Source organism: Macaca fascicularis, chromosome 20, assembly GCF_037993035.2.
Source record: "Macaca fascicularis isolate 582-1 chromosome 20, T2T-MFA8v1.1".
Classification (NCBI taxonomy): Eukaryota; Metazoa; Chordata; class Mammalia; order Primates; family Cercopithecidae; genus Macaca; species Macaca fascicularis.
The window spans coordinates 60226253-60239280 of NC_088394.1; positions in this window are offsets into that span (position 1 = coordinate 60226253).

The window sequence follows — 13028 nt, forward strand, 5'->3', positions numbered from 1 at the left end:
TTCAAGAGATTGTGTTATCTTTTATCATTCCTGACAGACAGTGGTTGTGGATATTTTATCAATAAAGAATAGAGGTTGAGAGAAGTTTGTGATTTTGCTGCAAATAGGTAAATCAGGAGTATCATACAGAATATTGATATTAAAATTCACTACCCCCACCTGCCCACCATATCCACTAACATTTCAATGATGTAATTAATTGATTGATCACTTCATTCATTCCCTCTAAAAGCTCTGTGTATTGCATTGTCAGGGCATCAGACTAAACCAAACAAGGCAGCTAAAAGATTGTTGTGGGCCAGTGATGACTCAGACCGGGGTACAGAAATGGAGAGAAGTGAATTAGTCTTGATATCATTTTGAGATAAAGCTGTGTGAGACACCAATACTTTTTGTCCTTGGCTTCATCCTGAAATCTTCCCCAGCTCTGCTTTTTACTGCAAGGATGGAGCTGTGACTAACTCCAGTAGGCTTAATTTTTAAGGTTTTTGGTCATAGAGATTCTCAGTCAATGGAGTTACAGTTAAGAGATTTGGATAAAAAGAAATAAGGAGTACAGGAGTGTTTCACCTCATCTCTCTCTGCTTCCTACATCCATCCTCAGATGCATCTATGTCTCCTACATGGCTTCTGGGGAAAGCCATGGAAATCCCACTTCTGTTTTATCAGCCGAAGTGTGGTAGAAATTTCCTGTGTTCCTGAGTGGCTGTATATTGTTTTCTTGGCTTTCAGTTTATCTACCACGAGTATTACCAATTCCTGGCTAAACTGCCTTGTTCTAAATTCAATAATCCCTGGAAATTGGCCGGGGATTGAGTCTGAGACATCACAGATACCGAAATCCACAGTATAAAATGCTATGCTATTTTATACTATGCTACCTATAAAATAGCATAGTGTATGCATATAACCTGCGCACATCTTCCTGTATGCTTTAAATCATTTCTAGATTACTTACAATACCTAACAATGTAAATGTTATGTGAATAGTTGTTATGCTGTATTTTATTTGTGTTATTTTTTATTGTTATAGTATTATTATTTAGAAAAATATTTCTGATGTGTAGTTTGTGGAATCCCTGGAGGACGTGGAACTTGTCAGTGTGGAACCTGCGGATTTAGAGGGCCAGCTGTACTTACAGTGGATTTTATTTTCCTGGCTAGGCCCTGGACTGACACTGATGAGGTGATAGATGTTACAAAGAGAGTGAGCAATAGAGGAACCACAGCTTCAGATTTGAGCAACAAGGTAGTCGTAGGTTTCTCTTATTAATATTTGGAAGTCTTGCATGTGTATGGAGTTCCTCATCCTCATCCTTTAAGACTTGGTTAAAACACCAATCCTAAGAAGCCTTTGTTTTGAACTTCTTAGGTAGAATCGATTAAGTTTGAATCCCAAGTTTTTATTTCTATATCATTTATCACTAATTGTATTATTATTTCTTGCTTTCTTCACAAAAACGTAAAGTCTACAGTAATGACGTCCCTTTGTTCCTTATTATTTTCCCAGGGTACATATCGTAAGTGGTAAATTTGTATCTGTGAAGGGAAGATGGAAAAAAGAAAGAAAGGCAAACAGGAAGGAAAGAAGAAAAAAGGGAAGGGAAGGGAAGGGAAGGGAAGGGAAGGGAAGGTAGTGAATGGGAGGGGAGGGACAAAGCTTGAACTGCTTCCAAAATGGTCCATCACTCAGCAGCACACACAAACCTCATGTTAATAAGAACATCCTTACATCATGACGGACACAGGCTGAATCAGTCTCCTTGCTGAAAATGTCACTCATGTCAAGAACCAGTCTGCATTTCTGGTCACACCTGTCCTATCCCAATATGTTCAGATTATTTTATCCACCTACCGGGAACCACCTTTACCACTTTGTTAGGCCTCAGATGACAACAAATGTCTATGAATGAGTCTTTTCCTATGTCTGTGCACATAACATCTGAATATCTTGTGGGATTTTTTTTGTGCCTAATTAGATGTACCTTAAAAGCCTGACACTGTGATTCTTCTCTACGTAGAATACTACAGTAAGATAGTAAGTCCTATCATAAACAACCCGCCTCCACTCAAATACAATTAACCAGTTCATAATCAGATTTAGTCCTCAGAGTAATATCTTGAAAGCAAGTGATTCAGAAAAAAAGAAGTGTGTGGACTTGTGAATTAACTAGAGCCAGGTTAATCCCTCCTCCACTAGTTGTAAGTCTGATAAATCTCTTTCTTTCTGAACATACCTCTTCACATTTGAAAGTAAAAAACAATTATTTAATGATGATTACAGCAAGTGAAACACATGATACATCAAGTAAACATTTGTTGGAGGAAGGAGAGAACAACAACCTATGTCTGGGTTGCTACGAGATACACATGCTTTTACGAGGGTGCAAAATAACGACAGAGCACCTGCTCCTCTGAGGGGCTCATCAAATATGACCTCAACAAACCTCCGAGTCCTGACTGATATTAAATTACTAGATGTCAAAGGATGCCTATTCTACCCAGCCACTATAATCTTTAATGGCACTGCAAATCCCATAAGACTCTGTCTTAGCCAGCCTTTATTTGGCTGCAGTGATTGTTACTGTCTACCAATTTTTTTTCCTGTGTATTTGTGACCACTTCATCCTCTGCAAACCCCTCAACCTCAGCATTGTTAACCCTCATGTAGTCATCTCCCATTGCCAAGCACCTTGTTTCTTTCTGAATTTTTTTTTACTTTCAGGCTATCAAGAGGTTATATTGTAGACTGGGAGTCATCACTGTTTGTCCACATCCAATGATTGTTTCATAGAAATGACCCTAAATACATTCTTTCTTCCCTGTCTCTACTACTTCTGCTTTAGTTTTAGTCTATGTTGTCTTATTGCTTAGTTACTTTTTTCAGTAGACTGCTGATCTGATCACTTGAGGATCCTCAGTTCTTGTATATTTTACTGTTTGTGTTGTTATTAGAGTAACTTTTCTTTTAAAACACCACAAAAATAGATGAAAAATGACAATCCTATCCAGCCATCATATTTCCCAGGATAATAACCTGGGTCCTCATGGAAGAAAGCACAAACTTTTGGCCATAATATAGCATGCTCCTCACACTCCAGACCCTGTCTACTTTCCTGGCCTTGTCATTAACATTACCATATGCTTTTAAAATGGAAGAGAACACTTTCATTAATAATTATCTAAGACAACAGGTATTGACTGGGACTTCCCTTAGCAAACAGAGATGTGTATTCATTTTACTTATCATCTCTCATTTTAGTACCCTGAAGTGCTTGTCTTTCCCATAAAAGCCCTGTGCTGTCATGCCCCTCAGTCTTTGATCATGTTGTAACATCTGCTCATAAAACTCCTCCCTCTTTTGCTTTCTGAGCACCTCCAAAATCTTGAACGTCTGTTACTAATTTACCTGTGTGGTGAAGTATGTGGCAGAATTTTACATTTTGCAACATTAACATGAGCCTGGCTTGCAACTGATACTAAGTAGTACTATACAAATAAAATTACACTTCCCTCTCCAATTTTGCATTGTGAATTTGGAGGACTCAGTAGTCCTGCCTTATTCATTTTTGCATTTCCTGTGCCTAACACAAAAGTTTGTCAGATAGTATATACACAATAAGTGTTTTTTAGTAGTGGAATAAATCTCATTTTGGCTTAAGTAATGCTGCTTGAGCAAACATCATTGCTACATAGGACTGTATTTGAAATTCAGTCCAATGGCCTCATTTCTGTTTTAAGGGTCCTTCTTATGTTTAAGATCACAAAAATGTGTTTTGTGACTGGAATACTCCCAAGTGAAAACAGTGAGATGGAAAGGAAGATGAAGATGCCTCAAAGGAATTTAACTGTGAGATAGGAAGATCTAGACAGACAAAAAAAAATGGCATTTATAAATATAAAAACAACAGATAGTGATAAGTGTGAGTTGGGGAACTGGAGCATGTTAACATGCTAGCACCAAGGATGTGTCTACGATAGGTGGGCTGGGCAGAAACGGCCTCTTTCTAAGTTGGTAATATTTCAGTTGAGATCTGTAGCACAAGAAAGAAGTTGGGGAAGATGGGGAAGTGAGCATTACAAGGAAGAAAAGCATTATGACTTGTAGTTTTCCTATTTTCCGCAAGTTTTGCTGCTTCTCGACATGTTTCTTGGGAGTTCTTATCACCACATTTCTTTAGGATGTTACAAAGTGGGATCGTATGACATAGAATAAATATAAAAAGAAGAACCACTGTGTTTTATTCCCTTCCCTCCATTTTTAATAGACTCATTATTTTTTAGCAGTTTTAGATTCACAGCAGAGTGAAAAGTGCAATAGAGTTCCCACATTCTCCCCTCTACTCTCTCTCTCTGTCTCTCTCAGTCTCCTCCACTGTCAACATTCCCTACCAAGGTGATACATTTGTTAACAATTGGCACATCATTATTAACCAAAGGCCAGAGCATACAGTGTAGTTCACTCGTTGTGTTACGTTTGTGTTATGGTTTACTCTTTCTGTCGTCTGTCATCCTGAGTCTGACAAATGTATAATGATATGTATCCACCCCTATAGCATCCTGTGGAATAGTTCCACTGCCCTCGACATTCCCCATTACTCCATATAATTATTTCTCCCTCCCCCAAAACCAATGGTCATTTTACTGTCTCCATAGTTTTGCCTTTTCCAGAATACCACATACATAGAAATACACTGTAGGTAGCCTAGCTTTTAGGCTGGCTTATTTTACTTAGTAACATACACTTAACTTTCCTCCGTATCTTTTTTGTGGTTTGATGCTCATTCAGTTTCATATTTGTTTTATTTTATTGTATTTTTTGCTGTGATAATTCATTAGGCAAGTTGCATGCTATGCATGTGATTGTCACAACTTTCAATTCCTTTGAACCTAGTGATGAAGATTTTTGAACGTACAAAAGCTAAAATTAAAAACAGACTCAAAATTAAAATGTTTTCTTTCAGGAAAAGGCACAATTGAGAATATGACTTTTGAAAACAGAGAACAAAAATAAAACTTAGCAGAGGAAGAAAAATGTAATACACCACCAAACACATGTGCTCAGCAATCCTACCAACAGTATCACTGTCCTTGGCATTCTGCTTCACCACCAGCAGCCTCTAAGAATAAACAATACGAAGGCACAGCTTGTTCATCTCTTCATATGCTGCCCCAAACATATGTTATCAACACTTTCCTTTTTAAAAAATATCATTAAAAGCATTAAAGATAAATCAGGCCTTTGTGGGTTTAATTATTCAGAATATTGCATTTTAATTATTTATTAATATTCTGTATTGGACAAACACATCCGGAGAACTGAGGAGGTTATAATAAAAAGATTAATTGACTTCATCAATATTCTGGAATAGCCTAATATATGTATCAACTGGGCAAAGCACAGTCACCTTCTCTCAGGTGAACCCCAGACTAGTTTGCAACCTCGGGAAAACTGCATGGCATCTTTAAGCCTTCATTTTCTCATCAGTCAAAAATGGAGAGCAATAATGTCTTTAGCATGGAATTCTTATAAGGATTAATGAAGCCTGGTGTCTTGTAAAGTAGCACAATGCCCAGCACATAATAAAGTGCTCAATACATACTTAACCATTATTCAATATTATTTTCAGTTACAGGAGCGAGGTAGAAACATTTCTATACTCACTTGAAGGGCTAAGGAACGCCCTGCCAAGGTAGTGACATTTGCACAGAGTCTTCTAAGATGACATCACATGCTCCAGGGGTTTGAGGCACTCCACACAGCAGAAATAACACCAGCGTAACGTTGCATTGAAATACTATGCTTCTCTACCTGTCATTGACTTACTGTTGGCCACCACTTAAGACTATATTCTTCAGTTTTAGTGCATTGAACAAATTGAAGGAATGATTAGAACACGGATATGTCGCTATAATTTCCCACTAGCGTGAAATAACCATCCCAAACAGGGCATGGGATGCATATATAGCTTTTCAGTCTTAAGAGCAAAGCAGAGTCTCAAGAAGTCTCCTCAAATGTAACCTTGTTCCAAGGTATTGTGAGATAAAGGGAAGAAGATTAATCTTTACCACTTTGAATAAGTCTTTAATATTTTTAAATTTAGAAAGGAAATGTCGCTAAATCTAGAAGGATTTTATAAACAACAAGAGTGCGTGTTGTAACTCTTTTTGTTGTTGATGGTCTAATGTAGATCATTTCCCCCAGAGTGACTAAAAAAATACTAATACTCTATAGATAAAGGAAAATCGATAAGAAGCATTCTTGGAATGTTTGTTTTTCATAACTACTGACCTGCACATTTTATATACAATCTATTATTTAAGCTTCACAACTCCATGAGAAAAAATAAATAAGAACAAATATCAGCATGTGATAAAGAAACTGAGGCAGAATTGAATTGGTCAAAGTAATATAAAGAGTAAAGTTTGAAGGCTGGGCGCGGCTGTAATCCCAGCACTTTGGGAGGCCAAGGCGGGCGGATCACGAGGTCAGGAGATCGAGACCGTCCTGGCTAACACGGTGAAATCCCGTCTCTACTAAAAATACAAAAAATTAGCCCGGCGTGGTGGTAGGCACCTGTAGTCCCAGCTACTTGGGAGGCTGAGGCAGGAGAATGGCGTGAACCCGCCAGGCAGAGCTTGCAGTGAGCCAAGATCATGCCACTGCACTCCAGCCTGGGAGACAGAGTGAGACTCCATCTCAAAAAAAAAAAAAAAAAAAAAAAAAAAAAAAAAAATAGTAGTTTGGATTGTGTTTTAAAATCACAAATGTTCACTTGAAAATTTATATCCTTGTTTATTCTGCAGTGATGCCATTATAATCTTTCAAAATACTGTAGTTTGCCCTTTAGCCCATCTATGCCAATTAATTACAAGCATTTTGCTCTATCAACTTCTATCTGTGGAGTCCAAGCATCCAACAATCCAAACACCCAATAATCCAAAGAACAAGAATAAACTTACAATTCCAGATATGCTTTATAAAAGCAGAACCACCAGGAAACTGCACTGCCTGTGGGGCGCCTTGGATCTGTCCCCACTAAACAAAATTTGGCCAGTACTCCGAGTCTTATGTGATGACATAAATCTACCTTGAAGCCAGTGCAGAATGTGCAGTAGGCACATGGAATTTCAATTCAGACTAGTTAAGGTCTATTTTGGTTCTGTTACCAACAGAGTAATTCAGGAGAATCATTGATTTGTATTAACCTCAATCCTGTCATGAGAAAATATGAACGCTAAGTGTACCTACCACAGAGCTGTTGTGTTTTTTACACCCCTTGGGAAATATTTTGCACTGTTTCCTTGCATACTAAATACTCATATAAACTCTTTGTGTCTTCATCTTTATTGTCATCATTATCCTTATCTTCATGTCATCATTACTTGCTTCTTCATTCACCACAATGACTCTTTTGACCAGAAAAATATTGTCAATAGAAAGACAGACTGACAACAGGTCAATCAGACAGTCAGCTCTCAGAAAGAAAGGTCAAATGTAAATTTATATACTCTTTTTATTGACTAGGACAGAACCTGTTTTCTGATTAGGCCAAGGAGAATGTTTAATAGGTAAGATAGTTAAAGAGTCAGAGGGCGAGAAAAATAATAATACTGACAAAAAACAAAGAAAGAAAGATAAACAAAGAGAAAAGATTCCTTAAATTATACTAATTACTTGAAACTCATCACTTCAGAGAAATTGACACTCCGTGTACAACTCAACTTTCTTGTATAATTAGTTATTTGCTTTTTAACCTTTTAGTCTAATTGTAATTCGACTTTTCTCTTGTTCAAATTAGGAGGAGGAAGACTTAGAAATTGTAAGTGATGCTATCCTCTTGAAAACTTTAGCTTTGCCAGGAAAATATGAAAGCAGAAATTAGCAAGACATTTGTACACATGGTTTTATTGGTTTGGTACTTATTAGAATGCTTTTCTAAGATATTTTGTCAGTGGTTTTAAAGGATTTCAGTTAGCCATGAAACAGCTTGTTTAGAATTGTTGTGTCACAAAAAAAAAAAAAAAGGCAGGGGCGAAATGAACAATTCTTAAGTAGAAAGGGATTTTTTTGCTAATTCAGCTCTCTAGAAGAATCAATACCGTATCATAACTTCCCCCCTCCCCACTGTTGAAATAGTGTGGTTTAAAATATAAATATTCTATTCTTCTTTGGGAAAAAGCAATGTTTAAATTTTCCACCTGACATGTTATAGTGTTATATTTCATGTCAGGTTGTTTCAGCCATGGCAAATGATAGGAAGCCTCAGTGATACTATGATACAAATTCTGCAGCTCACATTGAGTTATCTTCGTGAGACATATCAGCCTGTAAACATACATGGGAAAGACATGCCATTCTGAAAAACAGAGATAATACCCATGGGTCTCAGAGATAGTGATGTTTATCATTTACTTGTGATGCAGGATGAAGGTAACAAAACAAGACGGTAACACTATTTATTCAGCTTAATAAAATTAAGACAACAGAAAGATTTGTTGTAACTCAGTGGATCAACAGAAAAACAGCCAAGTACAACCAGTTGAGTTTAAATAAATAGTTCTAAAAATTACACGAAAGAGCTCTACAATTTATCTCACATCTATTGTGTGCCATGTTCATTTCAGTATATCACTTGATTTAATAATCACAACATTTTCTGAAGGCCATATTATTTTCAGTCTTCATTTCTCCCCTAAAAAAGTAATAAAGAAAGCAAAACTACTTCATTTAAGTAAAATGCTCACCATTTTATTCTTCAATTGTCTAGATATTATACAATGTCTTCCAACTTATTTATTTGCTGGGCTTTGAGTCAAGAGGCAAATGGTGAGTTTATCTGTTGTCGCAAATAAGACTCTATTTCAGGCCTTCCTTACCTCTGGCTTGAAGTTTTACAGTAGTTTTCTTAACTGACTTTTTTCAAATACAACAGATGAAAAGCTTTAAAGCTTGGTTTTTATTATCTTTAAGTATAGCTCGGTTTTTATTATCTTTAAGTATAACACCAGTGATTCACTTATTTCCTCAGAAATTGTCCATTGAAATTATTTCCAGTTTTAGAATAGCTTCTAAGTAACCAAGTATCGCTGGCTCAGTCTCTCCTAATTTCCTATAGGAATAATTAGAAACCCACAGAAATCCTCAACCTTTTTTCCTAGACAGTCAAAGATCTCTGGTAGGGTCTGGAAACTGAGTAGATATAGATGCAGCCCAACTCTCATAGAACTTGCCGCATCCAGGGATAAAGGTCGTGTTAAAAAACGGAAGACATTCTCTCCTAAAACATCAATGCCAAAGTGCTTTAAGCAGGCTGGGAGACCAAAGGGAAAAAAAAAAAAAAAAAAAAAAAAAAAAGTGGAGGCCATTAAGTCGGTTCCTGAAATACAGGAGAGAATAGATTGAAAGATAGGAAGGTTCAGGTTAATCCCTGAGCTATTCATATGTAAAGGTAGGCAGACTTAAAGATATTCATAGGGACATATATTACAAATGATTAGCCAACTGTGCAGGTAGAAGAAAAAAATTATGTTCACATATTGCCCCAAAATATCAGTGTGTCTGGAGTTGGTTCCTTCCGGTGGGTTCTTGGTCTCGCTGACTTCAAGAATGAAGCCGAAGACCTTCGCGGTGAGTGTACAGCTCTTAAAGGTGGCACGGACCCAAAGAGTGAGCAGCAGCAAGATTTATTGTGAAGAGCGAAAGAACCAAGCTTCCACAGCATGGAAGGGGACTCAAGTTGGTTGCCAGCTGCTGGCTGGGGTGGCCAGCTTTTATTCCCTTATTTGTCCCCGCTCACATCCTGCTCATTGGTCCATTTTACAGAGTGCTGATTGGCCCATTTTACAGAGTGCTGATTGGTGCATTTACAATCCTCTAGCTAGACACAGAGCACTGACTGGTGTGTTTTTACAGAGTGCTGATTGATGCATTTACAATCCTTTATCTACACACAGAGTACTGATTGGTGCGTTTACAATACTGTAGCTAGACAGAAAAGTTCTCCAAGTCCCCACTGGACCCAGGAAGTCCAGCTGGCTTCACCTCTCATCAGGAATTTCCAAGAACTGGAGCCAGATTGGGAAACTGGCAGCCAATATTTGCTATGCAACAAATTGTAGAAATCCAACTGTCAGGTATTTAGAGAGTTCCTTTACCTCTTTAATGATAGTTCTTATCTTGGTTCAGAAAAGATTTATCTATCAACTACTGCAACCATTCTTCTACCACTGCATATGATTTTCAGTTGGGACAAGGGCAAGCCGACGGCTTTCTTTCTTATCCACAATCAGGATCTCAATTGCTACTTCTCTTCTCAGACTAGGACACCTAGAAAACATTTGGCTAGGACATAGCAGTTATAGGAATTACCTGCAGATAGAGAAGGCGGCAGGACGGCTCCTGGTGGGCATACATGCTGGAGATTGTCGTTGTCAGGTATTCCATCTGGCAGCTGGACTGAAAACCTGATATTTGGGATAAAACTGTATCACTTCAGTCTAGCAATCTGTAGTAGATTAAAGCAGGTACTATACTGGGAAGTGGGCTCACAGCTATTTACAACAACCTACTTCCAGCTGTGGAATGCCACAGGCATTCCATATAATGGGATGGTTAAGCCAATTTCAATTAGTAGGCCTCTTCTATTCAGGCAACCACAATGAAATAAAAATAAAATAAATCTGTTTAATCTTTATATCTCGTTGGAAATACATTAGTGAGCAATGGAAAGATACATTGCTCAGAAACCAAAGGAAAACTCCTGTAAACCTTATAATTTAACGTTGTAAAGGAAAGTCTGTTTTGATAGACTAGTTAATAGAATGAGGTGTAAGTCAGTTTAAAAAAGTACAAAAATACACATGCAGTATAAATCTACCTCTATCAATGTCAACATATATGTTGTTTGGAGGGATTATATGTTCACGGTTAACTGGAAGCAAATATATAAAATGTATAATTATCTTCTCTGAGTAAGGGATTTTGCATGACTTGCATGCTCTTTTATATGCTTTTCCATATTTTCAAATTTTCTACAGTACTACATTTTCTGTTGGTAAAAACATAATCATGACTAAAAAATGAATGAAAAAAAATCAGTAGAGCAAACATCTAGTGATATATATATATCACCTGTGACTGTCTTCATAGCTTGCTTTTACTTGTTCTCTCATCTAGTATCACTTTTGCAAAGCAATATTTCAAGGCCCAAATAAAATACCCCCAACAGTTAGAGATAATATCCCTCCTTTGACACCCTAAAGCACTTAACCTAACATTTCGCAAGTATTTTTCCCCACTACATTACTGAGTAAGGTCATAATTTTCAAGGGCCAGAGGCTCCCATTCTCTGGGTTCTCTGGTTAACACATAGCTGGGCACACAGTTTATAAATATGCATGGAAAAAGGGACTATCCAGGTTTTCCAATAGGCACCACAGTCCTTTGGAACTGTTCCAAGGAGCAAGAGGAAGGCTTTGACTGCCCAGAAATGGGACTATAGGGACCAAAGAACAAAAGGGGGAAGGGGAGCACCAAAACCCTTTTAGCTTTGTCATAACGTTTGCTCCCACAATTTTAGCTTCTTCACTCTTTTGCCTCAAACTCTACCCAATATGATGTGAATGATAGAGACGAGGACCTGAAATTGCAAGTGATCCCTACCACACTAACTGGAAATTACACTGTTCACTGCAGACAATAAGATAGAATTGCCAGTGTCAAAGCAATGTTAGTTACTTCCTTTTCCTAGAAATAAAGTAGCCAAGAGTTATAATAGCAACACAAGCAGAACTATGACAGTCTGCTTTATCTCTGTAACTTAAATTCCTACCTTGAGAAATGGTAAAAATCCAAGAAATTATGGAACAAGTTCATACATTAGTGAGCCACTCTAACAATATGAAAGTTCTGTTTTGCTTATATTTTACTAAAATTTTCCTTTTTCTATCTTTCACTGAGAATCTTGCTTTACTTTGAAAGCACACAAGAGTCTGGTCCCTCTTTAAATTATCAGTTGCTGCTGCCAAGACCTCCCTTGTGCTTCTAATGCTCTTGTGGCTCATTAATGGCAAATTTTCATGATCTCTTGGAACGCTTGTCAATATAGGTTCAACTTGGTCAATATTTCTTGGTCATTGATGGACCCTGGGGCAATAGGTTCCAGGTTATTGAATTTAGATTGGCTGCCTAAGTTTGGACTAGTGTATGACTTGACATGGGCTGCTTTTAAAAATAAAGATTTTTAGATTCTAGCTCTAGAGATTTTTCCATTTTATGGAGAGGTTCCAATGGTGACCTTTATAAAGCTTCTTGGGTGATTCTGATATACTAGTATCAGATCTGAGGAAGTCAGTTGCTCACAACAGGATGGTGGCTGCCCAAAGAAGCACTTCTATGTAGAAAAGTCAGTGTGGGGAAGGGAGGACTGAGACCAGGAAGAGAATGGCCCAAAGGTGTAATTTACCACAAAGATGAAAACGCTTAATAATAATGTTCGTCAACATGCAGTGCACTTATTATTTGTATTACTAGAGGTAATTAAGGTTAAATTATAGTAATTTAGGGGTATAGTAGAAAATATACCTCTTTAACACTACTTGAAGTATTAAGAAGTTTCCTTTCTTTGAATTATCTTTTGGTTATGCTGATTGCATCAAGGAGAAAGTCTTCATTTGGTGGCATCTCTTAATGCCTCTCTAACACTTGCTAATTTCCATTTGAAACAAAGAAAAAGTTGCCCCTAGGTTCAGAGTCTTGGAGAAAATAAACTCTTATTAGAATTTAATAACACTCTTTTATTTTCTTAGATTTATTTTTACCTTGTCGTTATGGCAAGTGACACCAGTTTTCCATGTAAAACACCAATATATTCAACTCTCTTTAGTACACACGCTTAAGTAAAAACAGTGAGTTTATTAAAATACCAAATGAATAGTGCAGATTACACTTGGTTGAGAAAAAACTGTGACTATGGCAAGAATTGACTAGATCATTAGTAACAGATTTAAAAATAGCAACACAGTTG